Source organism: Neopsephotus bourkii, unplaced genomic scaffold (genome assembly GCF_033783945.1).
Source record: "Neopsephotus bourkii isolate Nb327-2 ecotype Australia unplaced genomic scaffold, CSIRO-AGI_Nbou_v1 NB_1350, whole genome shotgun sequence".
In the NCBI taxonomy this organism is placed as follows: Eukaryota; Metazoa; Chordata; class Aves; order Psittaciformes; family Psittacidae; genus Neopsephotus; species Neopsephotus bourkii.
Genome location: NW_026901829.1, coordinates 3986610 through 4013691, shown reverse-complemented (window position 1 = coordinate 4013691; position 27082 = coordinate 3986610). Strand labels below are relative to the sequence as shown.

General features: G+C 37.1%; 1 pseudogene; it reads left to right on the top strand.

Moving 5' to 3' along the window:
* The first annotated feature begins 6938 nt into the window (after positions 1-6938).
* Positions 6939-7127, top strand: LOC133219412 (U1 spliceosomal RNA; annotated as a pseudogene).
* Positions 7128-27082: the final 19955 nt, after the last annotated feature.

Here is a 27082-nt window from a genome sequence, read left to right as displayed (position 1 = left end):
CTCCTTATATCCAATCTAAAATTCCCCTGTTTTAAGTTTTAACCTTTTACCGCTTGTCCTATCACTACAGTCCCTAATGAAGAATCCCTCCCCAGCATCCCTACAGGCCCCCTTCCGATACTGGAAAGTTTTTATGAGGTCTCCACGCAGCCTTCTCTTCTCCAGGCTGAACAGCCCCAGCTTTCTCAGCCTGTCTTCATATAAGAGGTGCTCCAGTCCCCTGATCATCCTCGTGGCCCTTCTCTGGGCTTGTTCCAACAGTTCCATGTCCTTTTTATGTTGAGGACACCAGAACTGCACACAATACTCCAGGTGAGGTCTCACAAGAGCAGAGTAGAGGGGCAGGATCACCTCCTTTAACCTGCTGGTCACTCTCCTTTTGATGCAGCCCAGGATACGGTTGGCTTTCTGGGCTGTGAGCGTACAATGAAGCCGCCTCATGTTCATTTTCTCATCAACCAGCACCCCCAAGTCCTTCTCCACAGGGCTGCTCTGAATCTCTTCTCTTCCCAACCTGTAGCCGTGCCTGGGATTGCTCTGACCCAGGTGTAGGACCTTGCACTTGTCATGGTTAAACTTCATGACTTCAGATAGATTAATTTCTTTCATTGTCTGAATTGGTGATTGAATGGAAATGGATACTAATTTGAATGGATCTATGTGGGTATTGTGGAAAAGTGTCACAACTACAAGCAACAATGTAAAAGGTACTTAGTTTCAAAGGATGAATGGAATCTGCTCTAGTGGCCTATGTCTATAAAACCACAGGGATAAGAAAAGGATAAAATTTGAGCATACTGAACAGGATAACCCTGACTACTATGAATGTTTCATCTTTACTGGTGAATTTGTACACTGTGAGGAAGAATTTCTGGAGGCTTGCTTAGCTATTCTTTGTTGGCCAGTATTAATATATTTTAATGAATAATTTCATGAAGGGGGAATGGCTTTAAACTGAAAAAGGGTAGATTTAGATTAGATGTAAGGAAGGAATTCTTTATTATGAGAGTGGTGAGGCACTGGAGCATGTTGCCTAGAGAAGTTGTGAATATCCTATCCCTAGAAATATTCAAAGCCAAGTTAGGCGGACCTTTGAGCAGCCTCGCCTAGTGGAACATGTCTCTGCCCATGGCAGGGGTTTGAAAGTAGGTAATCTGCCAGGTCCTTTGTATGATTCTATAATCTGAGGAAAAACATATTTGTCATGATCTAAAGGTCCTTTCCAACCCTAACTATTCTATGATTCTATGATGCTGAAGGAGAAATACAGTTCCCTTCTAATGGAATAAGAACAAATGAAGAGTACTAAAATAAATCTCTGAACAGGAAATCTACACTGTGCTTGCAACGTTGTTTTCTAGAATATTTTGTAACTTACCATGCCCTTCATTTATATAAGACTGGTCAGATCAATAACTGTCTTGATTTTAGTAGCCAGATAACCTCTGTAGTGCACTTCAGAGGAATAAAAACCTATTCTACTGCCATGTTCAGGACAATGTTTCCTTACATTACATTGCATTAATATCTGCTGCCATGATTATGAAAGTGTGGCTCCCAGAGGGCTGTATATTAACTGAATATCCTGTGAAGGATAAAGATATTCTGATGCCTCAACTTTGAAAAACCATGATAGCTATCCATGACATCTGAAATCTGAAAATCAAAGTTGTTTCCTTCTCCCCTGAATATTAAACTTTGACCCAAGGCCAGTAACTTTCCTCCTCTCTGTACCACACAGCCTTGAATTGCAGTGTGGGTGAAATTCAAAGGAAGTTTGAGTCCATTAGTGAGAAGAACTACTATATTTCTCTGGGAGAACAAATGTCTGTCATTCTTAAACGAAAAAATGTTTTGGACAAGGCTTTGTGCTGGTTTTGGCTGGGTGAGAGCTAATTTTCCCCACAGTAGCCAATATGGGGCTGAAAACAGTATTCAGAACATATGAATGTTTTTATTCTTGCTGAGCAGTGCTCACACAGAGACAAGGCCTTTTCTGCTCCTCACTTCACCAGCAAGTAGGTTGGGTGTGCTCAAGTAGTTCAGAGGGGACAGAACTGGGACAGCTGACCCCATTTAACTAAAGGGATATTCCATACCATATGATGCCTTGCTCAGCATATAAAGCTGTGGGACAAAAAAGGAGGGGGAGATGTTCAGAGTGATGGCATTTGTTTTGCCACGTAACCATTACAGGTGATGGAGCCCTGCTTTCCTGGAGGTGGCTGAACATGGAGGTGCCTGAGCATGGGAAGTGGTGAGTGAATTCCTTTGTTTTGCTTTAGTTGCATGTGTGGCTTTTGTCTTACCTCTTAAACTGTCTTTATCGCAAGCCATAAGTTTTCTCATTTTTATCATTCTGATTTTCTCCTATATCCCACTATGGGTGCAGAGTGGGCAAGGGCTGGTGGTGCTTAGTTGCTGGCTGGGGTTAAACCACAACAGCTTTCCCTTGAGAAAGTGCGATTTATTCTCTGCAGATTCACTTCTCTCTTACAGGAGTTAATTAATGGGGATACAGCTCCAGTTTTGTTCATTTTTTCCTTTAGTTTAGATTGTGATCGGTATTAGTAGATGAGGGCAACTAAGGAATGCTTGAAGACAAAGCGTCTTTACAGCATCTTTATTGAAGTTAAGAGAAAGGTTTTGTTGTTTAATCTGGAAAACTGCACTGTCTGCTGTTTGATCAGTTTTGAGCTATCCAGAAGGTGTCTTTCCTCCCAAAAAACAAAAGTAACTTCTTTTGGTGAGGTTTCTGTGCTAGCACAGAGTAGAGGATTGAACCAGGTGTGTTATAGCTTGTGTCCTATGGTTTAACAAATCAAAAAGTAACTTAATAATCAAAAAAAAGAAAAATATTTTTTTTAAATTATCTATCAGTTAATTTGGAATGACAAGGGTGTTTTTTATTTCTGTAACCTTTGGTTGCTAAATGTTTAATTCTTCTCAGCCGAGTTAACATTAGAAAGTGCTGGTTTTGATTGAAAGCTTGCATTGACAGTCCCTTCCAACCCAAACTATTCTATGATTTTATGATTTCTCCAGTTTTCTAGGCTATGCCGAAAACATGAGATCTGATAATGGTCCTGCATAGCAGATACACACAAAAGCTACAAATGTGATTCTATTACAGTGTGGAGGATGTGGTACTGCAGGTAAAGTAGTTCAATATAATATTTTTTTCCCTGTGTCTGAAAAGTTACACTTGAAATTGTACCTGGTAAATGATTATATTTTAGAAAAGTAAACAGTAAAACCACCATGTAGACTAGGAAGTGACCTGAACTGAAATTACATTGTAAAAATGTCAGCGTGGTGTAGCAGCTCAGTGATAAGTTATTTCTTGCCAGTATTTATACATTCATCTTTTTTGCTTCTTAATAGAACTTCTAAAAGTTTTTTTACTCTCTGACCTCCAACTGTCAGTAGTGACCACCAGCAGTATTTCATTTTATCTTTTTTTTTTTTTATTATAGCAATAATTGTGCAAACATGTAGATTAAGTGAGGGATTAGACATACTAAACAGCTTTTTTGAATCCCATTTTGGGCACTGCTAAAGATATATTCCCACAGAGATTTGAGCCTTTTGTGTGGCTTGCCAAATATATTTTCTGTTCACTCCTGACAACTAAATGCTTCAGCAAAATTCACTCTTGGTTCTGTGGGGGTGGAGAAAATATTTTACAAGAGCTTATGCAGGGGTGATTGGAACTAGCAGCAAAGTCACAGCTGGTATTACATATGCACAGATGTTTTAAGAAAAAAAACAACCTTGAAGCATGCACATTTTTTTCTTATTTTTTTCTTAATTTCTTTTTTTAGCAATTAATGTGGTGGCAACCACTGAAAGCAAAATAAAATTTTAAAAGTAACTATACATAACATTGCATTGATACATACTAAATTTGTGGTGGTGTGATTGTAAACAAGATTATTTCCCACACAGTACACAAACATGCCATCATGTATTTTCAGGCAGTCATCTATTGCTTGTTAGATTATTATAAAAAATTTTTTACCCTAATGATCCCATAGCCATTATTCTCTCTGAGTATCCTAAATTACAGGCAACAAATGAGCTCTGGGATACACATCCTGTTCCCCAGGGCTTTGAAATGCTGAATCATTGGCACAGAATCCTGACATTTCCCTTTTCGAGCTGGAAAGCACTTGCAAAAAGTAGCCATCTGGATTTGTCATAACAGATGGAGACATTCCCTTCTCAATGAAAAGATGGCTGCCAGGTCTGACTCAGCTGTGCAATGTAATTAAAGGTCTCAGAAGTGAGCAAAAACTATATTATAAAATTTCATGTGGAGGATTGGCTCCTGTTCATTTAGATTAGTCCTGCGCTAAAACCGCTACCATAGGATTGCTTGGTTATGCACATGCTGTAGGAGATGCATAATAAGCTCAAATGAAATAAAGACACCATCATTGACTGAGCTTCCAAAAACAGAAAAAAAAAAAAAAAATTACCAAGTAGTGAAGATTTCTAAATCTTTTCCTGGGTCTTTGTCATATGCAAATCATGGATTTAATGGAAAGGTTGATTTAGGAAAATCAGTCCTTGACTTTTTTTTTTTTTTTTTGACCAGAATATTACTAATGATTTTAATTTCTAAAAAGGCTACAATGTGCCAGCACAACAAAAGGTGACTTTTGAAGCACTCTACTTGTAAGTTTTCAATTTGAGAGATAGGATAATGAACATTTTTCCAAGACTTAAGAATAATTTACTTTTACTAATCTAACCTAAATTGAACTGAAGAAAGATTGCAGATTGAATTTCCCTCTGCTATACTGTTCCTTATAGTCAACATGAGAATAATTATTGAATGTCCTGATAATACAGGCAGTGATATTACTCTTGCTTTTGGCTCCTCCCTTTCCAGTGAAATGAAAAGGAATCTTGTACTTCAAAGATGTGGTAGCTGTCTGGAAATATAAAAATGATTGAGGCTTAAAAGCTTTCTTTAAAACCTTTCCTGTTTCCAGCTAAATTCCAACCTTTCAAGTCAACAAAGGTAATTAACATAATCCTGACCTCTGGTATTCTTATTGTGATCCTGGTACACCCAATTTACCACTGACAGCACTGAAAAGATTCCCTATTCAGCTTGTTCTCCCATTCTTCTGATAACTCATTAGTAAGCCCTGGGTTTGCTTAATGTCTGCAACATGAAGAGTAAATTGGTTTCTGTAAATCATTCACTATCTTCAAGGGACAAAATATTTTGGTACACCCTGAGTTTATATTTCCTTGATTTTCTGTTCAGTGGATTTAGAAGCAAATTGTACATTTTCCCCACAGGCAGACCTTGTGTCTACTTTGGTATAGCAAATAATGAATTTATGTCAAAGTAAGGCCATATCACTAGGCAAAGTGTTTAAATATAGTCTGTCATGAAATAGAATTGCACCCATGGGATTCAGCAGTGACCTGAGCAGTATTTTCATCAATGCACTGAATGTAGCAAACGGTAATGATGATAACATCTTGCATTTCTTTCTGGATATTATGTGGATATTATCGTTTATCCACATGATACCTATTTATCTGGATAAATGTATGCTGATGGGACGTCTTGCATGTCTTTCTGGATATCATCAGCTTCTCAGAAAACCTCAGCATTTCCTATTTCAGCATACAGCTGTTTCTAATTTATAAAGTTAATTTTGTATAGTACAGGTTGATGTATCTATGATGTCAGAGAATGCATATAAAGCTCAAGTAAAATGATGCGATATTCTGAAAAATGTAATTAATCAAAATATAAATCAAAGAAATTTCAAGATCTCACTATCATTGAGCAGAACTGTTAGCTCATGTTGAATATGCAAACATATTTTGGTGCATGTTAAAATTTTACATTAGGTACCTTTTTAGGATAATGTGAAAGGCATTTCAAACTTGGTTTTGCTGTAAAATCTGATTAAGTGAAATTGAAACCAAAGTGAGTTTCTGTCCTTTCTCTCCGTGGGTTGCTCTGATTTTCCTTCCTTTTGCCTCATGTTTCTATTCTATTATTGCCCTTTCAAAAAGGTGACATTTCCTTTCCTCCCTGTACTGCTTATCTTGGTCTTGGCTTTGCTAGTCATTCTTGTGTATTTGGGAGTAAGTTCTGCGTATTTATAGTCCTTTATGCTCAACTTGTCCTCTTTGTAAGGACTCTTTGTTTTATTGGTTTCTAGTTTAGTTTTGTTTTGGTTTTTTTTATTATTATTATTTATTTTTTATTTTTATTTTTTGTTTGGGTGTTTGTTGTTTTTTTTTTTTGCATGTCTGACATGTAACTATGCCTGGGGTTTTTGTGCCTTTAGTGGTCACACTGCCCATATACTTGGGTAAATTGCACACACAAAACTTACATGTTGGGATCTCTTACACTGTTTTAGTATGCTTATATTATAATTCAGTGTAAGATAATACTAATTACAACCTTACTTATAATTGATAGGTGTCACAGGCCTCCAATTTTTTTATATCTCCTAAATTACTTTCTGACAGAAAAATGCATATGAGGACTTTGGGTGGTGATTAGGGATCTCAAGCTGTATGATAGATCCTGTTCAGTTTATATTGGAATCCCTATGAAATACTTTGTTGTCTCCATAACATGCATGCAGGCATACTGTACTGCACATATGAGGTGTGTCTAGAAACACTGGATTTATCACACGTGAGCTCTGCACAGTGTACATGCATGCATCCTGCTGTCTGAAATTAAGAAAAACATTAAGGCATCTGTCAGTTGAACAGATTTTTTCCTGTCCTGTTGAGGTAGTTTTGAATTTGAGCTACAGTGTTCACATGACTTATGTCTGTATGCATGGTGAGTGTTTTGGTTTAAACCATATGTATAATAACTATAATAATAAAATAAACACTATTAATAGTTAGTATAAAGTTAATAACGAACCATTAAAATAGTAATACTTACCTGGCAGGAGAGTCACCATGATCAGGCAGGTGGTTTTCCCAGGGCAGAGCCCATTCACTGCACTCTGGGTGTGCTGATCTCGGCGATTTCCCCAGCTGTGGAAAACTCAACTACATAATTTGCAGTAGTGTGGGACTCTTACTACTACTACTACAAGGAAGATCATTCATGCTCTCCCTTGGCTTTTCAGCGTTACCCCACACACCCTGACACTCATAACTGTCCAGCCTCGGGGAAGATCTCTTGGTGGTGTTCTGAAATAGTTGTTTAACCTTAAACAAGACCTGAGCCATATTCAGCAATGTGCTGACTCCTAGCAAGAGGACCACGTTGGTTTCAAAGGTACTCAAATAATATTCAGAATCTTTGGAATTCATAAATGCTACGTAAATAGCCTGGTGGGGAAGGGGAATATATGGGAGGAGGTATCCTCCATTAGTTGATGCTCCAAGGAGAAAAGGCAAAAGACATAATTATTAGTAGTTCCCACTACATGGCTCCCAAAGCAGGGAGGTGATGGCTGTGATGAAAACACATACCAGATCAGTTTAATGACCAGTAATTCTGTTGTATCACAAGCCACAATTACAAAGTGATACTTGTGATAGATATCCCAGGCCCCAAGGGCAATAAACACCAAAACAGGCTATAGGCTGCAAGTAAGGTGTGACATAACAAAATTCTGAGACCAAATGCAACAACTCCAAGAGCAAATAAGTCAACACTGTGACCAGTGACTATTAAACCAAAACAAAGGATGCCTATAACAAATTTGTTTTGTCACACTCTGGGCAGATCTGTTATCTCAACCCTCTGTGCCCCATGTTAGGCGACAAAAAGGACTGTCATGCTTTAAACCCAGCCAGTAACTAAGTACCACACAGCTGCTTGCTCACCCCAACCCCAGTGGGATGGTGAAGAGAAGAGAAAGAATGTAAAGCCACACAACTAAGTTTAAAAACTAAAGTATAATAATAATGATAAGGGAAATAACAAGGGGAGAGAATATAAAACTAAAAGAAGAAAAAAACAATAAACACAAGTGATACAATTCCTCACCACTTGCCAACTGATACCCAGCCCAACTCAAGCAGCGATCCAGCCTTCTATGTAGCTCCCCTCAGTTTATATACTGGGCATGATGTGCTGTGGTATAGAATACCCCTTTAGCTAGTTTGGGTCAGGTGTCCTGTCTCTGGTTTCTCACTGCTTCTTGTGCCTCTCGTCACTGGCAGAGCATGAGAGACTGAAAAGTCCTTGATCAGGGTAAGCATTACTTAGCAACAACTAAAACATTGACCTGTTATCAACACTGTTCTCAGACTAAACCCAAAACTGCACCAGGAAGAAGATAACTCTATCCCAGCCAAAACCAGGATGGTGAGGATCATAAGATGTAGGGACACTATGAAATAGGATGTTGCCTTGCATAGTTTGGGTTACTGAAGATTCTCATTCATATACCTGCAATAATTTTATTTAAATGATGTCAAGACTTCACAAAACCTCAAGAACTGGGGAAACGAAACAAGAGAGTCTAGAGTGATATAAAAGCTTAAGTATAAATGTTTCCTATGATCAAATATACTGAGGTTCACATGGTATTACAGTGACAGTACTACCGTTATACATGAAAGTAGTAAAACATCGTAGAATCTCTTGGGGAAAAGAAATAAAAATGGAGTATGCTTTCAGCAGGAAAATACTTATTTGGTAATAAGAGTCTAGAGAAATGCCACAGACAATAAAGTCCTAAGTCATCCTAAGAAATATGTCTGTTTGTTCACTAGTGCCATTGAGTTCCCTCACTTTCAGTTCCACACTGAGTCAAATGCTGCAGAATTGGGGAACTTTGCAGTCTTTGTCTTGCTGCTACAAGTGTTAGTTGTGTTACTGGGTATTTTATCTCAAGACTGAAGGGAGAGGAAGCACATTAGCTGCTAGTGCTCTGAAAGGCAAGTGGAGTTATTTCTATGAAAATATATAAAGGAAAAATATCTAAGCAACTCCAAGGCCAATAAAAATAATGAACGAGCTATGCTGCCCCATTAGATGCCTTTTTTGTTATCTAAATAACAAGTTTATGCTTTACTGCTTCTGTTTGGTTTTGCTTCTTCCAAGCCCATCACGAAATCTGCTGACAAAAGGGAAGACATTTATCTTTCTTCCCTAGGCGTATGGCATAAGTCTTAAAGGGAGCATAAAAAAACTTCCAAATAATTTAACAATACCTTGTACAGCATTAAAGACAGTAACACATTAATTTTCCTTATGACTAATGTGAGCCATTCGCTGTCTCCACTCCCAAAATTAACAACTTGTTAAAAAAAAATCTCAAGAGATTTATGTCTCACATACCTCCCTTCTCATTCTTATGGGCATCTGCCTGCACAAGGAAAGCTGTATTGATTACCAGAGTGATCTACCACCCATTTTGAACAGAGTGTGAGCTCGGACATCAAGCAGATTAAATTCTTTCAACCATCAAAATGAAACTTTTTAAATTGAGACTCAATTTTGTAAAAGATTGTAAGCAGCCCAAATGCCCATATGAAATGCAGAATATAAAAGAAAGCCCCTGCATGGTCAGGGAAATTATGGAAATAAAGGGAGGAAACTGGATTATCCCTAAATGAAACCAAATATACTCACACTTTGAATTAATTAATTAATTAATTAATTTCCTGAGCCACAGAGGTTGTGTTTGAAATGTCCAGAACTGAGCACATTCACAGAGATGTGTAAGAAAGAACAAACCAAGAAGGGGAGCATGAAGTTAACAGGAGAAAGAGCCAAAAGACAATAAAAATGCTCCTACCTGTTGGAAGAACTATTAGAAGATGGGGACGACTTTCCTGTTCTCTGAGTTTAATGAGATGTTTTGGAGGTGCGTAAGAGGCTGAGAGAGCTGGTTTAAACTTCCCCTCAGCTTTTGTTTGCACATGCGTATTTTGCAACATGCAAATCAACACAGGGATTTTTTAAATGTATGACCCAAAGTTCTTGCAGGTAAATAGATATAAAGACATGGCATCTGTATACCTCACAGGATGTAATGGCTCTGGTGGAAAGAGTTTTTACTGAGAAAATTTGAACAAGTTTTATATTATATTTTATTCTTCAGTACAAATCTAAACTATGCTTTAGTAAGAAATTTAAAGTATCAACAAGAAGCAAATGACAATTACTTCTTCTAAATGCAATAAAAGCTATGCTATCCCACTTTCACTGCTGCCAAACAAAAGGTAATGTACTATTTTCCAGATATTTCCCTTAATCAGAATAAAGCTTGAAATGAAAGATACAGCTGATTGTTAGCCTTAAACCTTAATCTCCTTTCCTTGTCAGGTCCCTGCCACTACTTTAGAATGTTTAAATATAGATTAATAAAAGAAGGCATGTCTATCTCCTGCAATCAGGTAGCTATTAGAAGTGCAAATATCTTAACAGCTCAAATAGAAGTGAAACCCAAGAGGGACAAGGTTTAAATTCAGAAGAATGTGGTTTTCAATTTAGGCAAAACCAGGGTGGATTATGAATTGTTTGTAACTACCACCTCCCTGTTTGTTTTGCTGAAGATTTGTAGTGGTAATTAAGTGATGACTTCCAAGTAGTGCTCAGTATCCATGGAAATAAATAGAGTCTGTCTTCATAGACGCAGAGATGAAATGAAGGTATTCATGGAGTGAGAATTTATTTATTTCTTATTTTAGCTTGTAATACTGTGAGGATATCTGTCTTAATTTAAAATATTTGTTTATTTCCAAGTCCTGTGTTTTCATTTTTGGTTTTGTAGTGGGAATAAATCAGACTTTCAGGTGTCTAAAAAAACCCCACTAACTTCAATGTCTCTTTTGCATTGCATAGTGTCTTCATGGGATACTTTGAGCAGACTTCAGTCCAGAGATAGTTCTAGACTGAAATTACCAAGATATTTGCAAATTACGGGCTATGTTCTGCCAAATTATCCCTCACTCTTATGGCCATAAGTTTTCAGTGCATTATTCTGTCAGAATAACTATCTTGTAATTGAAGCAAATTTGTTTTCCACCATGTAGTTCTCTTCCCCATACTTTGACCATTGTTGTAATAGGCATAATCCTTGTATAGTTGCACACTCAGTACAACAGTACTAAATAGGAATTTTAAATTGACTGGATTCTCGTCACTTAACCTGATTTTTCATTAAAATGCTGATCCCGTTTCAACTGGATAAGGCTGTGTTTGATCAGAAAACATGAAAAAATTCCATTTTCTCCTAAAAACAAACAAACAAACAAGCCCTCCCTCGAACCACTGGGAGAACGGATAGCTTATGTTCAGACCTGAATTTTATGCCTACTTTCTGTCACTGTTAGTGCCTCCAATTTACATATGAAGTACTCCTGAGAGAAAATCCATTCTCTTCTTCAAATTAGCAAACAAACTAAAAATGAGCAGTTTGTTTATTTTTCTGACTCCCATCTGAATGTAAAGCTTCCAGGGCTTGTTGAGACCATTTTGGTAGGATTGTTGTCGTGCCCTTTTTTCATTTCTCATAATGAGTAAACATCAAATAGTGTTTCTAGATTTCTGGATAACCTCCTTATTTGCTAACTGATTTCCTCCCTCTCCCCCCACGCCCCCCATTTTAATACAACATTGGCAAGGTCTTTCAAAGCATTTGCAAAATATATTTCTCCTTATAGCACTGTTGAGGTTGAAGTTAGGTAACAAATAAAAGTAGAAAACTTGACACTAAAAACCTGATGCTGAAACATGTCTACAAAATGTCTACTTTGCCTGCAATTGAGACTGGAGACAAGTTTTGCTTGTAAGGAGCAGGCATCTTTTTTTATTTTTTATTTTTATTATTTTTTGTCAAAAGGGGACTCGCTTGTATCTCCTGTTCCTTCAGTGAGTATGGAAGGATAAAAGGATTCAGAAGAAAACTAAATGCAAGAGTCAGGTAAAGGAGGACCTGATTAACTGCAGTTATATATTTATAGGAAGATTGTTTATTTTTGCATGGATAATAAAAACAATTGAATAGCTCATTTTTATGGCCTGTCACTTATCTCCTTCCCTATAATCCTAATTGCCTTTCATCTAGTAACAATCATTGTTAACAGTGATGTCTGGGGCTTAAATGCTTCCAACCAGATTCTGGACTGTTTCACATTGTAGTATACTGTGGTGGCTGTTGCTAGGCATACAAGGTCATGGCTGAAATGCCATTACTTTAGCTAAACACACTCAGTTATTTTCATTTGCTGATGAGGATCTGAGGCTAGTCAAGCAATTAAGCTAAATGTAAAAATAATTTTGATGATTCAGTGGTTTCATCATGAGAGTGTTATCCTATTTGGCTAAATAGTTGAACAGACATAGTGCTGCTTATATGCAGTCTGACTAATGGGTATTTCTAGGTGTTTCCTAGATATTCAGGAAACTGAAGCATGAACAGCAACTTCTCACTGTGGCTCCAAAGCTCTGCAGTAGGGGTGTTTCTTGGTAGAAATGCATAACGCTTCTGAGTCAGGGTCTGGTAAATAAGAAGCTTCTGTACTATTTAAAAAAGGGCAAGTTTTGGGGGGTGAGAGTGAATACTATACGTCTTAAAATTATTTTTACTTGTAAAAAAAGATAAATGTATAAAATATTTCAATATAATCTTTATTATAGTAAGATCGGAATCAATCAGATTGGTCGTGCATTTGGAACTAATGGCAATGAAATTATTTTGAATGATACAGGTTTGGTTTTGATCTTCTTGTTTGTCCTTGCATATGTAACTGGGTAGTAGATATTCCTTATTTAAAGTTTGAGCTTTTATTTACTTTTCTCTTGCACCATCAACCAATAATGAAGTTGTGGTACTATCTCCCTCATGTCTGTTTGTGACAATGACCCATGAAATGACATCCATGGTCATAAAAGACACACAGAGAAGAGATATATAATGATTTTATTTCTGAGATATCCCCTTTATGATTTTCCTGTGGCATCCTTCTAGACTCTGAAACAAATGTTATCCTATGCTGATTCCCCTAACTTTGGAAAAAGTTAGCAGAGAGGACTGATTAAGAGAGAGTAAGCAAGCCAAGAAAAAAAAAATAATTCATAGTTTGAAGCCTCTTTGGATGACCTATTTCAGAATGCATCATGGATACACTGTGGAAGCCGTAGCAGATTACTGATGAGTTGTAGATGTTCTACTTGATTTTAGTGATCCACAGGTTTGTCTATAAAATGTAGCATTTGGTCCTGTAAGCCTTAATAAAGCCAAAGAACTTAGCTTTGCCATGTTTGGTGTAATGTAGACTGAAGTCCTAAATTGCTAGAATTATATGAACAACTGTAGGTAGAGTTGTTATGGATACATGTTGTTATGGATGAAATTTCACATATTTCAGTCATAGGTGTGCCCTCAGATTGCAACCTTTCTCTATAAAGGTCTCAAATACAAAGCTAAACAGTGCTACCTACTGATGAGAGTAAGCAGCATGTTTCCAAAGCAAGTGGTTTAAACCTGTGCTGTCCTGGGTTCAGTTGGAAGTTATTTTTCTCCTTCCTAGTAGCTGGTGCAGTGCTGTGTTTTGGCTTTAGTCGGAGAATGCTGATAACGCATCAGTGTTTTAGTTGTTGCTTACCCCAATCAAGGACTTTTCAGTTTCTCATGCTCTGCCAGTGAGGATGAGCGTGGGAAGCTGGGAGGAAGCAGAGGCAGAACACCTGACCCAAAGTAGCCAAAGGGGTATTCCATACTACAGCACATCATGCCCAGTATAAACACGGGGAGGGGAGTTACCCGGAAGGACCAGATTGCTTCTCGGGTTAAGCTCAGTGTCTGTCAGCGAGTGGTAAGCAATTTTGCATCACTTGTGTTTATTATTGTGGGTTTTTTTCTTTTCCTTTTTAGTTTTATATTATGTTTTTATCCCCTCATTATTTTCCTTGTCATTATTATTATTGGTGGTGGTAATAGTTTTATATTGTATTTTAATTACTGGACTGTTCTTATCTCAACCCATGAGGTTTACATTTTTCAGTTCTCCTCCCCATCTCACCTGGAGGATGGGGGAAAAGAGAGGGTGAGCAAACGGCTGCGTAATTCTGAGTTACCAGCTGGACTTAAACCACAACACGTGCTAATTCAAGCAGAACAACAACAAAATTGTAAGGGATGTAATGTCAACTGTTTTTCTGTGTGAAAGGCTGAAGAGCACTGAAATACGGAGTACCACAGGCTGGGAGAGGAAAAAGTTTCCTAGCTGTGGACTTATGTACCGGAATACCAGCAGTGTTCACACTGACTCCTGAAATCTGGACTATGCTACTTAAGAAAGCACAAATGGTCATTAACCAAGCAGGAAAACAACCTTCAAGATACACTTCTGACTTTATTTCTGTTCATCAAAGAATTTTAATGAGAAATGGCTGGATTCACTCTTTCTCCACTAACATATTTCAAACTAGAGTTGTGAAAGGCTGTAAAATTACTGAACAGTGCAGTGGAAAAGGTTTCCTTTCAGTCTGCCTACTTTATTTTTGGGTGCCTAACCTGTGGTCTCCATAGGCTAGCTCCCATGTCATCAGGACAATTGATCTTGTTTTCTGCCTGTTCAAAGATACCTTATGTTCTGCTAACAGCTATTTTTTTTTGCCAAAAATGGTAGCTGCTCACAGCTGTTATCCTTTCTAGGTGCTTGGCAGCCCCTCTTTTTTCATGCTGAGAACAAACACGGTGATAGAGGCTACTGGACCCTTTGGAAGGATGACAACTAAGCACCAGCTGTAATCACTAAGACAGTTCATCCATCTTGCATTCCTCTCCCTATCATTTTCTGAAATGCCTAAAGGAAAAAGTGACCAAGAGTATGCTGAAGTAATTGTTAGCCATTACTAGCTGCCTTCTTTCCACAGGGAGTTTATAGCTTATGTGCATTGAACCAGTTGTTTTCTGGGAGAACAGGGTCTTGCCATGCTTGAACAAGATAGTTTAATTTGTACAGTTTAACCAGGCCCATAATATATATTTCTATTCCTAAAGGTTTACTCTCTATAGCTAAAAAAGATGCAACTGTTCTGTTTTCTTTTAGATCTTAGCCATCTTTGTTCCTACATTGCTAGAGAATATTTACCACAATTTAAACTTCCCCTAAAACCACATTCCTAACACTCATCCCAATCACACTTCTATTTGACAAATATAAGCAAGCTCAGCCTGTTAGGGCTGATGTGTAGGAATCAGGACAAGGATGTTGCTTTAAGACAGGGTTAATAAAATGACAGTTCAGACCTCATCTTGAAACTTCAGGAAAAATGAATTACACTCTGGTTTCACTGAGCTGATTTTCTCTGCTTACTAATGTCAACCAGTTGACTTAACTTTCTCTATTTTATCAACTAGAGAAAAGGAAAACAATCTGAAAGTAGATCCATAAGATAACTATCTTATACACAGTAGCTGTAACTATTTCACAGTATACTTCTCTAATGAGATTATAAGGCAACTGCTAAATCAGCTGGTTGCTTTCTTTTGATTATGGAGTATTCATCTCATTCATAGTTTGCTGTTCTCAAGGTTTTGCCTGGCAAGCCCTTATATAAGATGCAGCTGATCCTATGCTGTGAGCTGTTTCTCTTCTGTCACCTATTCCTTACCTCTCACACTTCCGTCATGTTTGGTTAGCCATTTTCTACTCTGCCAGTTGTTCCTTGCTACCCCCTCCCTAGTCACTGTTTGCTCAGTGACCTGCTCTGGCTACTGCAGTTTTACTAATAATTTCTCTTAGTTCAGCTTTTAGAATGCAAACATCACTGTGGCCTGACATAGCGTATACAACATCATTTATCCAACTTCAACTGCTTTACTGGAAACTTAAGTAAAATATACCACTTTTTTCATAGCTCATAACTTTGCATCCACAGCACTACAGAATTGCTGCTTCAGGTGAGCATTTATGTCAGAAATAGAGTTGTGAGTTGGCTGCATTTTCATATTTTCTTATAGCTCCAGAATTTTCTCTGGTTAGCTATGCGCTTCCTTTTCGATAACTACTAAACACAATAAAGTAAAATATGTTTAAAAAGGTTATACTTTGTTCGTCACTTTCATTTATCTTCTTTTCTCTCTGTCACATATCCACGAAGCACTCTTCTCGGCATCTATGCTCTCTGAAAGTCTCTTATTATTTTCTTTTAGGATCTGACCATGAGGTTTAATTGAGAATGCAGAATTTCTACTCTGCAGTTGTAGGACTACAACAGTATATGCAAGAGAATGAACCCCATTCTCTAATCCTAAAATTAATTTTGAGCCGAGTGAGGAATTTCTTTATCTGCTTTTTTTTTTTTTTTTATGATTTATCCCATTCAAAATTCAGAAGAAATCTGGCACAAAAGTAGGTTTCCATCAAGTGGTAGTTAGAAAAGCAGTGTCAGAATAAATTACAAAGCTACCAGATTTAGACTACACTCTTATGGATTACTCACTAATATCAATTAACCAGTAGAGATAAGGCCTACACTAAGAACAGAATTAGAAATTATGATCAAAATACAGAAAAATGACCAAGGAAAGGGTGAAAAATCTTGATTTTAGGAAGATTAGGCATGGCAATTCGCTTCTGCGTCTGACTGTTCATAACATAGCATACTGTAGGCAGCCAGTAATATTAGTCAGTTTAAGAGAAGTGGAGTTCAACAGCAAAACACCACCATTCCCTTTTAACAAGTTAGTGGTCTCAGATAGCATCAGTAAAATGCCCTAGCCATATGGGTATCATAAAATACCCACTTATTAGTTATCCCACTGACAGTCAGCACAGCTTGGTCTGAATAGAAGCCTTAACACTGCTGAGGAAACACATTCATTTTTGAAAGTCATTAGCTTTCTCCTCCAAATTTGTGCTGCCTGGGTTCTACGGGGAAAATTGTATTTTCCTTCCTGGAAAAAGAGTAAGCGCTTGCTTTTTGTATAATTCCATTAAAGTCTCAGTAACTCCAATTACTGCTGTGTTGTATCACAGACATATTTAGTACTCTGTCTCAAACAGCCTCAAACCTGTAATGGATATATTTACACAGAAGTGAATTCCCTTTCTCTGCTGAAACTCAGAACTTGCTGCTGGTGCCAGACAGCTGATGGTTTTCATGTCCTCTGTGCCATACCCCCTGCACTGTGAGCTGGATGTACCCTTTTTTTTCCCCTTTCTCCTTAAGAGATAGTCTCCAGCTTCTGTGGATCTATATTCTTTGTACTTGCACTCGACTAAACATGCTATAACAAACATATCTGTTAAGTCACCTTCAAAGTGAGAGCAAGGTTTTTCTAAGGAAAGGCTTGCAAATAGGAACTACCTATTCACAGAAATGATAGTGATGTTCTCTACCTCAGTCATCTTTCCTGAGAGATCTCATCATAGTGTATACACTTCCTAAAGACATGACTGGATCCACCTTGGTATGAGTTTGCTATGATAACTGTGGGCTATGGCAAACAACCCTGACACAGGCAGCTGCTTCTGACAGTCTTCAGAAAACATGAAAGCACTGGACTGCCCTCCCTTCATCACTGACAGAGAAAGCACCTCATAGCATGAGCTCAGGGTGGAGGAAGACCTTTCAGGAAAAAGAAATATATTGTGCGGACTGCTGTGTGCTCTTTTCGCACCATGTAAGAAATAGTGACATTACCCCTGAGGATGCTGGTGTTTAACAATAGACACACCCCTGCCTGATCAAGAAGAAGGTGTACAGTGCTTTATACCATCTTTGTAGCTTAAGGCAACTGCATCTCACCTAGAATCTGATATCTTGCAAGCAGTGTACTTGAAATGCAATTGAATAGAAAGTATTTGTTGAGCAGATACTGCCAAAGGGATGTGGCTGCCATTAGTGCCAGAGATGCCTGGTAGCTTCTACAGGGTAACAACCAAATACTCACTGTAATTCTCTTAAGATCTGTCATAGAACAAATTATTTAAGCCAGTTTGGTTTTGGCCTTTCTACTAGAGAGTGTTATGCTCAGAATGGCAGTCTGGCGTTCAAGAAGATATTTGGTATGATATATTCAAAGGACAAGTGATGAATCTTCTGGTCTGAAATGACTGACTGAGACCTTGAAGTGGATAGGGTTTTAGTAAAAGTTTCTTGAAAGAAATCATACTTCTGGTGCACCTGTGAAGGTACCTTAAATGCTTTAGTAAAGATCTGTTTGAAGCAGGCAGTAATATTGAAGTATGTTGAAAATTTCTGTGAGGGGTATTGAAAGAACTGCCTTATATGATGTCATCAATAGCTGATAAAATGGAGTTTGGTATTTAAGTAATGCAATTCCTATTTGCTAGGCTAGCTGTGAACTAAAAATGCCTTCTTGAAAAAAATGTTACTTTTCATTCTTCACAAAGTCCTAGCCTGTTGAGATATTGTCTTCAGCACACTTGGCTTAATTGAATTTCTAAGAATAAGAAACATGTTTTGTTGAAGATATGAAACTTAATAATTTTTTAAAGTTAAGTTGTATTTGTAGTATGAATATGCACTATGGCACAGGTATTCTAACTTGGCTGCATCTCTTTATTTGGAGGAAATATTATTATACCTACAAGGAATCTGGTAATTCTTACAAACTGATACTTATCTAAAGCAAATAAACACTGTTTGGCTGGTACTGAAGCATGGATTTTCCTGGAGTAGCATCTAGGATGAATACCATTTCGAGCTTGAACTCTTTTAGCAAACTTTAACTTGTGCAGCAAGGAAGTTTAACATGCCCATTCACAGAGCTCTCACAAAAGTGTAACTTTTGATCAGTCACTCCCAGCATGACCTTAGAGTCTTAATTATTAAATTGTTTTATACTATTCCTTGCAGAGATGACACTCATTATTTTTTCTGCATTCTTTATTTCAAGATATTTTTCACCAAAGGACTAGCAATTTTATTTGGCTACTCATTATCTTGATTTACAGGTTGTTTACACAGATTATAGACTGTCTTTATTTAGGACATTAAAATTTATCACTTAGATGCAGCAAATAGCTACAAGACTGTGGTTATTTACTGTCCTGTAAATGATCCTATTTGTCACAGCAGTTAGTTTGAGCTGGGGGGGATGTAACCTCTGAATGCTGCATGCTTTCTAAAGAAAAACTTATTAACAGAACAGAGCTACCTACTTTTGCCTACCCTGAATGGATGTGGCAACAGCAGTAATATGCAGTAGCTGTTTAATATGATGTTGCTTGTGTGAGAAAAATGGAAAAAGGAAGAGGAATTGTAGTATATGTGATGGAAGACATGAAGTCCAGTCTTCAAATGTGGTTTCTTTTAACTCTAGTTACAAGCACAGGAGGCTTGAGAAAGACATTCACATGAAGTATATGTGGAGTCTTCCTCCGCAGCCAGTATTTTCTGCTTACTCTGTGAATCACTTCTTACTCTGTGAATCCACCTAACGATATAGACAGAGATGAAGTCATTACTTCTTGCCTGCTGATTAATATCAAACAGTTATGTTCGAATTATTGCTAATTTATTTTGTGGAAATTGTCTCTTTTAATTTGCTTGTCCTTAAGTGCTTCTTCTTCAGCATCCAAGGAAAGGCTAGAGACCCTGGCCACCCCAAAGGACAAGGGAATTTTATTTTAGGCCAGGCAAAAGGGAAAATATAGGGCTATCCATATGCATTCTTTCTTGTATTCCTTGTATTGTTTTCTGGAACAGGAGCTCGCTCCAGGACTCTTGCTTTAATCATATACAATATAAACGATTCTGGAATTGTAATAATATCTCTCTGCTGCTTCTCTAGCAGATTTAGTTTCTCATTTATCAGATGAAATACTGTATTTGTTGAACTTACCTGTAAATGTTTGACTGGGTGCTGAGGTTATAAAAACTGCATTTAATAAAGAGCATTTAAAGTCATTTTAAGAGTACCTTGGCTATTCAGGTCTTGCCTTCTGAATATATTTTGGGTATGGAACAAACAAATTTGAATTTTCCTATAAAATTTCATCAAAGGCATAGTTCTCAAGTCTCTAGTTTTCTGACAGTCCAGGAGCGCCATCCACAGGATAAAATTTATTTTTTTGTGCTACAATTTTTTTGCTACTATTACCAGGAAAAATCGTTAAAACAAACAAATAAAAAACCAAAACAGCAACAACAAAAAAGAAAATAAAATTAAATTCAGCAATTCTATTTTTTTATATCACTTAACCAATTGCATTGCAACAAAATAAAAAAAACCTTTCTCTGAGCTAATCTTCCCCTTTCTGCTGGAATTGGCTGACAGGCAAAAATATGATTTAGGTCTTTAAACAGTTGATAATAATTAACAGTTTATGGAAAGTTAATGGTACAAAAATACCAGTTTGTCCTCCCACAAAAAAAAAATAATCATCTATGATATATTTTATTTCAAAGACTGACCTATGATATTGATACAGAACATAATGCTTCCGTATTTGTTGGAATCACTAAAGGCAATATCCCTTTGTCCAAGGAGGGTTCATTGGGTAGTAACACCATGATCTTCTGCAGGTCTGAATCATCTAGCTAAGATAACAGTGTATAAAAGCCAATTTCCCAAACTAAGGAGACAATCTCTGAGGTAATTGTTTAAATAAGAAAACAGTAATTTCTTTGGTATGTTCCATTATGGAGTCTCATGCTGTCTTAATAAACTACATTGAGAAGAAAAGAAAGGATCAGAATTTTGTTAAATGTAGGAAGAAAAATTTAATTCTCAAGTAGAAGGAAGTCTGCAAGTAGATTGTAATATGCTTATTAAAACATAACTGTGCAGTAAGTACTGCAAATCCTCTGTCACATCTTTCAAAATACCTATGAGTTAATTTTTCCTTGAATATTTTCCCAGCATGAGTCTACATACAGAAATTGTTTAAAACTGCACTTTTTCTCAACATGAAAAACCACTGAACTGCAGCTTCATCATAATTTTAGCCACAGTGTTAGTAGCCACAGTGGCAATATCAGGGTCTGGTGGGGAGTCACAAATTATTTTCACAGGTTTTGTACCGTTAGTGATGTTTGTACTATAGTGCTGGAACTGTTGGGCTGAATTTTTTGTAAGCCTTCTGCCATTAGTTGCAATGAAATAAGAAATGGACAGCTGCTCAAGTTCTTATTATCAGAAGACATTTTCCTTTTTTTTTTTTCCCTTTCCCTAGTTTCTTTCTCCCATGACTGTTTTCTATGTCTATTATATTTGCCAACTCAGTCTAAACATGCTTTATTTCTTCATCTCTGTGTATATTTGTCTGGTTTACTACCTTTTCTGTTTCTGCTTACCACAAGGCTATAAGCTGCTCTGAAGAAGCAGGTATGAAAAAATGATGAATGATATCAAGTCAGTACTTTCTGAATCTGATTGTTCATTTCTTTAACCTTGAATGTACTATATCTTAGTACAATTGCTAGCACAGTGAATGTGATTATCTCCCTACAGACTGAATTTTTCCCATACTGTATGTTTTCTGTGTAGTTAGGTCAAATGCATCAAATTTTGTTTCCATTCTACCAGATATGTTCCAAAAGGCTCTAAAGCAGAAGTGGTTTTGATCCAGACATCATTTCATTTTGAGAAGTGGGTGGGTCAATTTCATTAAAATATTTTTTCAAAAGCTAAACCAGGGAAGATACAGACCAATAAGCATTTCAGCTGCCCAGTGTACCTTGCAGAATTAACCTTTGTTGGTTAATTAATCCCCACTGAAAGTAAAGTTTTGTTTGAATGAGATGGGATTGCTTAAGTGCAATTGTATGTATATGTAGAAATATAGTTATTAGGACTGATCCAAAAATGCACCATCCAGACAGTCTGATTCCCAGCTGAAACTGCAGGAATGGTAGTTTCAGAGTTGTTTATTAGGCAAAGCTGACTCAGGAAAGAATGCAGAAAAAATCTCTATTGATCCCATAATCTGATTGTGCAGAGCAGTATTTTGAATATCCTCCCTGCAAGTGTGACCCAGAAATAATAATGCATCACTTTAAGGGTTGTTTTTCCTGCTTCATTTCTCACGGAGAGTAACTTCTGGTATCATGGGAGGTTTTGTTTATGCTATTAATCTCTATTAAATTCACTGCTGAAAACAAAGAATAATCCTGTGGTATGGAGAAAAAAAAAAGTCTCAATAGTTTTAAGTATTTTTCTGGGCTTCGGATATTTTTCAGCTTGCTTTTCTTTCTTTGAAAAATCTCTATAATGTTTATTTGCTAGAATAGCAACTCCTCTGCAGCCTTATACTTTGATACCCAACTCTGCAACCAACTCTGTTTATAAGTATTAAGATCTTAGTCTGTTGCCATCAATATATATTAAGCGGAACAAAATGTCTCATTTTCTCTTCATTTTCCTATGTCTGTCATTATTGACAGTCTCACACTTAGCCCAGAGCTTTTTATAGTTTTGGAACTCCTGTATTTGCACAGTGTTTACTACAATGGGATCTTGGCCCATAATTAAAGATGAAAATAACTATAGTAATATAGGTGATGGTTAACACTGATAAAACAATTATTCCCAGAAATATGTATCTCTTTCAGGATCATAGGGGAGGGCTAGAAAGAGAGAAATATAACTGTTCATGGGTATAAGACTTAAATCAAAGGTGCTCTGAGATACTCAGATGTGAAGAATGTATAGGGACTAAGAGAAGAGCATAGCTTTTGGTGTATCACCAATACACATTAAAATGGTTTGCTATTATTTTAACATACAGAACATAATCACTGAGAATTGTGACAGACTTGAGTTTCTGAGCTAGCTGTATTTATTACCTGATCAAATAATGATATGATGAGAGGTCACACTCTTTTCTGAAATCACATAGTAACCTGTGTATGGGAGAGGGGGTGGGAAGAGGGGTGGGCCAGACCTTCAGCATTATTTTTAAACTTGTTCACTTTAGAAATTCTTGAGTAAGATATTTATAAATAATATACATCTCAGGCCAAGCCTAAAAATATCAAATTCACTCTGAGCTGCTGGTCTTGACTTAAAACAGATTGTGAATAATAGAGAAAGTGTGATTTGCTCAGACTCAGAATTTTACATGATATGCCAACCTTTGCTCAAATTTGTACAATAGCAGTCTGAAAGCAGATGTTCCAAGGGCTCCTTATCTTGCCTTTGCACCTGGTCTATGAATGCAGCAATCATTAACAACTTTACTGACCCCATGGCTCTTGCTACTAATGATAAGTAATATGAAATTCATAAAAATACGAAAATTCATAGTATTATTATTATTTGTTTGGAACACAATACTGTCTATGCAGCAGAGGAATGTGAGGTCTATTTTAAAGAGCATTCATGGGCCATTTGAATATCCTGAATTTAGAGGACAATTTACACTGTAATTTAAGCATTATTTTATGGACTCATTAGCAAAAATAAAGCCAAACAAGATAAACAGTGTCTCAATTCCCTTTATACTGACTAGTCTAAGACATGAATTCCTTAATTCGTTTCTTATATTCATGAATTTTCTGACAAGTTCTTTGATTTCTACCTCACATATTTATGAGCAAAATGGTTCCCTAGCTGATGGCATTCTTCTTCTACCTCCCCTTCATCGCTCCAGGTAGCGTGAAAGCCTCAGCAGTCTGACTGCTGTTGGATCTGCTTCAAAAGCTTTTTGGCTCACTTGATGTGTTTATACCTTTCAGCTTAGAAGTTTGGCTGGACCAGCTGAGGGAAAATGCCTGAAATTCTGTAAGTGGTAGACTGTGCTAAATTTGTAATTAAAGTCAAAATGCTCACACTAATAGATATCACAACCTGAAAAGCCAAAGATAGTTAGCAAGCGTTTCAGAAGATGTATCATCTTTCATTTTGCATGAAAAATGTAGGTAGTTGTTTGTGAATTTTATCAACTCATGTGAACTTTATATTGCTAATGGTCTTTTGAGTGGAGGTTATAAGAGAAGGTACTTTATCAAAGGATAGCTCAATTATCAGCACATTCTTGCTGAGTGCTTAAGAGAGCATTCTTTTTTTTACTGCAGTGATAGACAAACAGCTTTTATCTTCCAGTGGTCCCTCAGTTAAAGTACCATGCTTCCCAGAGTCTAGTGGGAAAAGTATTCTGTCCTACACAGTTCCATTTTCTGCATCTGTGGTTTGAAATGAAACAAAATAAAGTGAAAACTGCCAAAGAAATTGTTAGCTATTATAATGCTTTCTCTATTCAAATAGGAATTCAGAAGGACATTCTGTTCTTCTATAGACGACGTAGAAGGGCCTATATGTAATGCATTAGCCTCAGATGCTTTGGAAGTGTCTGAAAGAATGACAGATAGCCACTTGAGCCTCTTCAAAAACAAAGCCATTTTAGAACTAGTATTCAAATACAGTAATCTGTAACTGAGGTATCATAACTGGCCCAGAAAACTCTGACCCCAGAAAGCTGGAACAAGAGCTGGTCAATGACTACCTGTAACTTCTGTGACAGGAGCTGCAGGTGTGTGCTACCTTGGGCAGTGCCAGCATAGCTTTTCTTCACAGTCTGATATTAAGATGAGTCCGTTTTTGTTATCTCTTGACTATATTTAGAAGACTCTCTGTCTATGCTTCTGAAACCTTTCTATTAATTTTTAGTGTATACATATTCACAGGCAGTTTGTACCTGCTGCATTTATACAGATGAAAGATTTTTATTCTTCCTGCAGTGGCCAAAGGTTGGTCGAAGTAAAAGTTTTTTACATACTTAGTGGTATCGCAGTGATTGATCTTCCCATCAGAGAGGGAATCCTACATGGATGACTTGTAGTCCTTCATGGAATGATTTTGGAGGAGGAAGAAAGGAAGGGGAAAGGGAAAGAAAGTTTTCCCAAGTTAAATAGTGTTACTTAAGTAAGAGAAACACATTCCAGTCTGAGCTAATTTATTATTCTAGATTCATTACTGACCATACATGCAAAATCTTATCTTCTAAGGACTTCCTTAAAAAATACAATATAAGCTATGATTTTCAATATGTAAATCTTCTGCTTCCTCTGATGGGAGTAGCCTGACTGTGGAAAAAAAGCTCTTCCTGCTCCTTTGCAAAAGGTAAATAATCACAGTGAGTTTAAAAGATACTTTTTTTTTTTCCATTCTACTTTATCTATTAATTTCAGCAAAAATAATTTTCCAACATAAAATGAGGTACCTCTGGTGTTTCTTCAGGTTTTCTTCTGGTTTCTAGAAACCATTAGAGTGGGTTGGTGTTCTAATGATTACTCCAGTAATTAAAATAGGCATACTTTGTATTTGGAACAGAATATTTTCTTACTGTAGCAAATGAAAAATTCTTTTACCTGAATGTATTATCATAAAGTACACATTTTATTTAGAAACAGCACACACAAAAAAATGGCAACAGTCATTTCTAGGCAGGCCTTAGGAAAACCTCACATAACCCGCTTAGAACTATGAGTGGTATCGTTTTGTTATGGCTGTTATTTGCATTGAGCTGCTTGTGCAGGGCTAGGCTGGGCTGCCTTTGGCCTGAGCTAGGCTGAGCTGGGTTTACCAGGCACCCCGTGGTCAAATGCCCATTGCCCAGCCTGTCTGAACTCCAGATCTGAGAGTGCTGCCGGGGAAGGGGCTGACAGCCCCAGGTAGTCCTTGCTGGACAAATGGCCTATAAGGGCATAGGAGGCTGCAGAGTAGCTTTCATTCCTTCCCTAGAAGCAGTGGAGGGGAGCAGGTGGTGAAAAGAAAATCCACCATTATCAGTCCCTTAAGAGGAATTTGGGATCTGATGTCACTCTGCATCTCTCTGCTTTAAGAAAACTGCTACCATTGACCCTAGCAGCCAGAGGAAAGGTTAGCATAACACATTAGAGGCATAGATAACTGGTAAGTTGTCTTGTACAGTTGTTGGAAGGGTATTATAGTCCGTGAGGGTATTTTTTTTTTTTTTTGCTAATTTGAACTACAAGTGTTAGTATTTTGTAACTGGATTAACTACTGCTTCAGTTTCATTAGAGTGCTAAGACTTTATGAGGCTAACAATAAATTCTTGGCTCTGTATATAAGGTGTGGTCCCATCCAGCCATAACAAGATTTTTAACAGTGTATACTGCCATGCATGTAGAGTAATAAGTAAAAAAGATTAACACATTTACTTCCAAGTCACATCAAATTCTGATACAAAAGGCATAGCACAGCATACTCAGTAAGAGATGAAGACAGGGAAATCAGTGTACACGAAATTTGTGTGCTAGTGGAACCTACAGCTATATCAACAAATTCCACTTGCCTTTATTGCAAGAAAATCGGACCCTAATTTAAAATAAGGCTGAAGCAATAGAAGAGTAAGAAAAAGACACAAGTAGATATCATGAGTTACAGGGATACTATTTATAAACTGACAGCTATTTTTCTTCTTATTTTCCTTCAAATCAAAGCCCTTGGTCTTGATGGTATCACTAGCATCTGAGTTATCAAGGACATTTTGCAGATAATTTGTGGCAATTTACTTCTCCATGGTTCTTGTTCAAAGGTTAAAAGAAGTGAGCTCAGTTTTCTTATGTACTAATTAACTTGATCCTGTCAGCTAAAAACCCCTTTGCAGTAAGAGTATGAAATAGAAGAATTCCTTATGAAGTATCTGACTTTCTTCTCCTGGCTTCTGATTGTAGTCCAACATTACAAAAACATGCAAATGGAAAAAACATGGGAAATAAGAGTGAATTTTTTTTGTGAAGCTAAAAATAAATAAAAGTCAATACATTTGGAAGAGACAGTAATTTTATTAGAATTGAGATGAGGCTAGGGGGAGCAGGCTGGAAAGGGCCAATATAAAGGTGCTGGTAGATAAACCAAGTTGACACTTGGGCCTTGCCATTACTATGCGAAACTTGTCCTAATTTAATACCAGACCAGGTTTTGCCTCTGCAGCTGTAAGAAGCTCAGAGGATACAAACAAAATCAACAAATCTAGAGGGACTCTTCCAGTTATCTAACAGGGAGTTGCAGTTTCAGTACCGAAAGCCTTTTAAAAGTGACAGTATGAGCAAGAGTGAGTGGAAAACAGGAAGCAAACAGATGTAGGGAGAGTACAACTGGATTCACTTATCTTTATTTGAGAAATTCTACCTAGACATTTTTTTAAGCAGCAATTTAATTTTGCA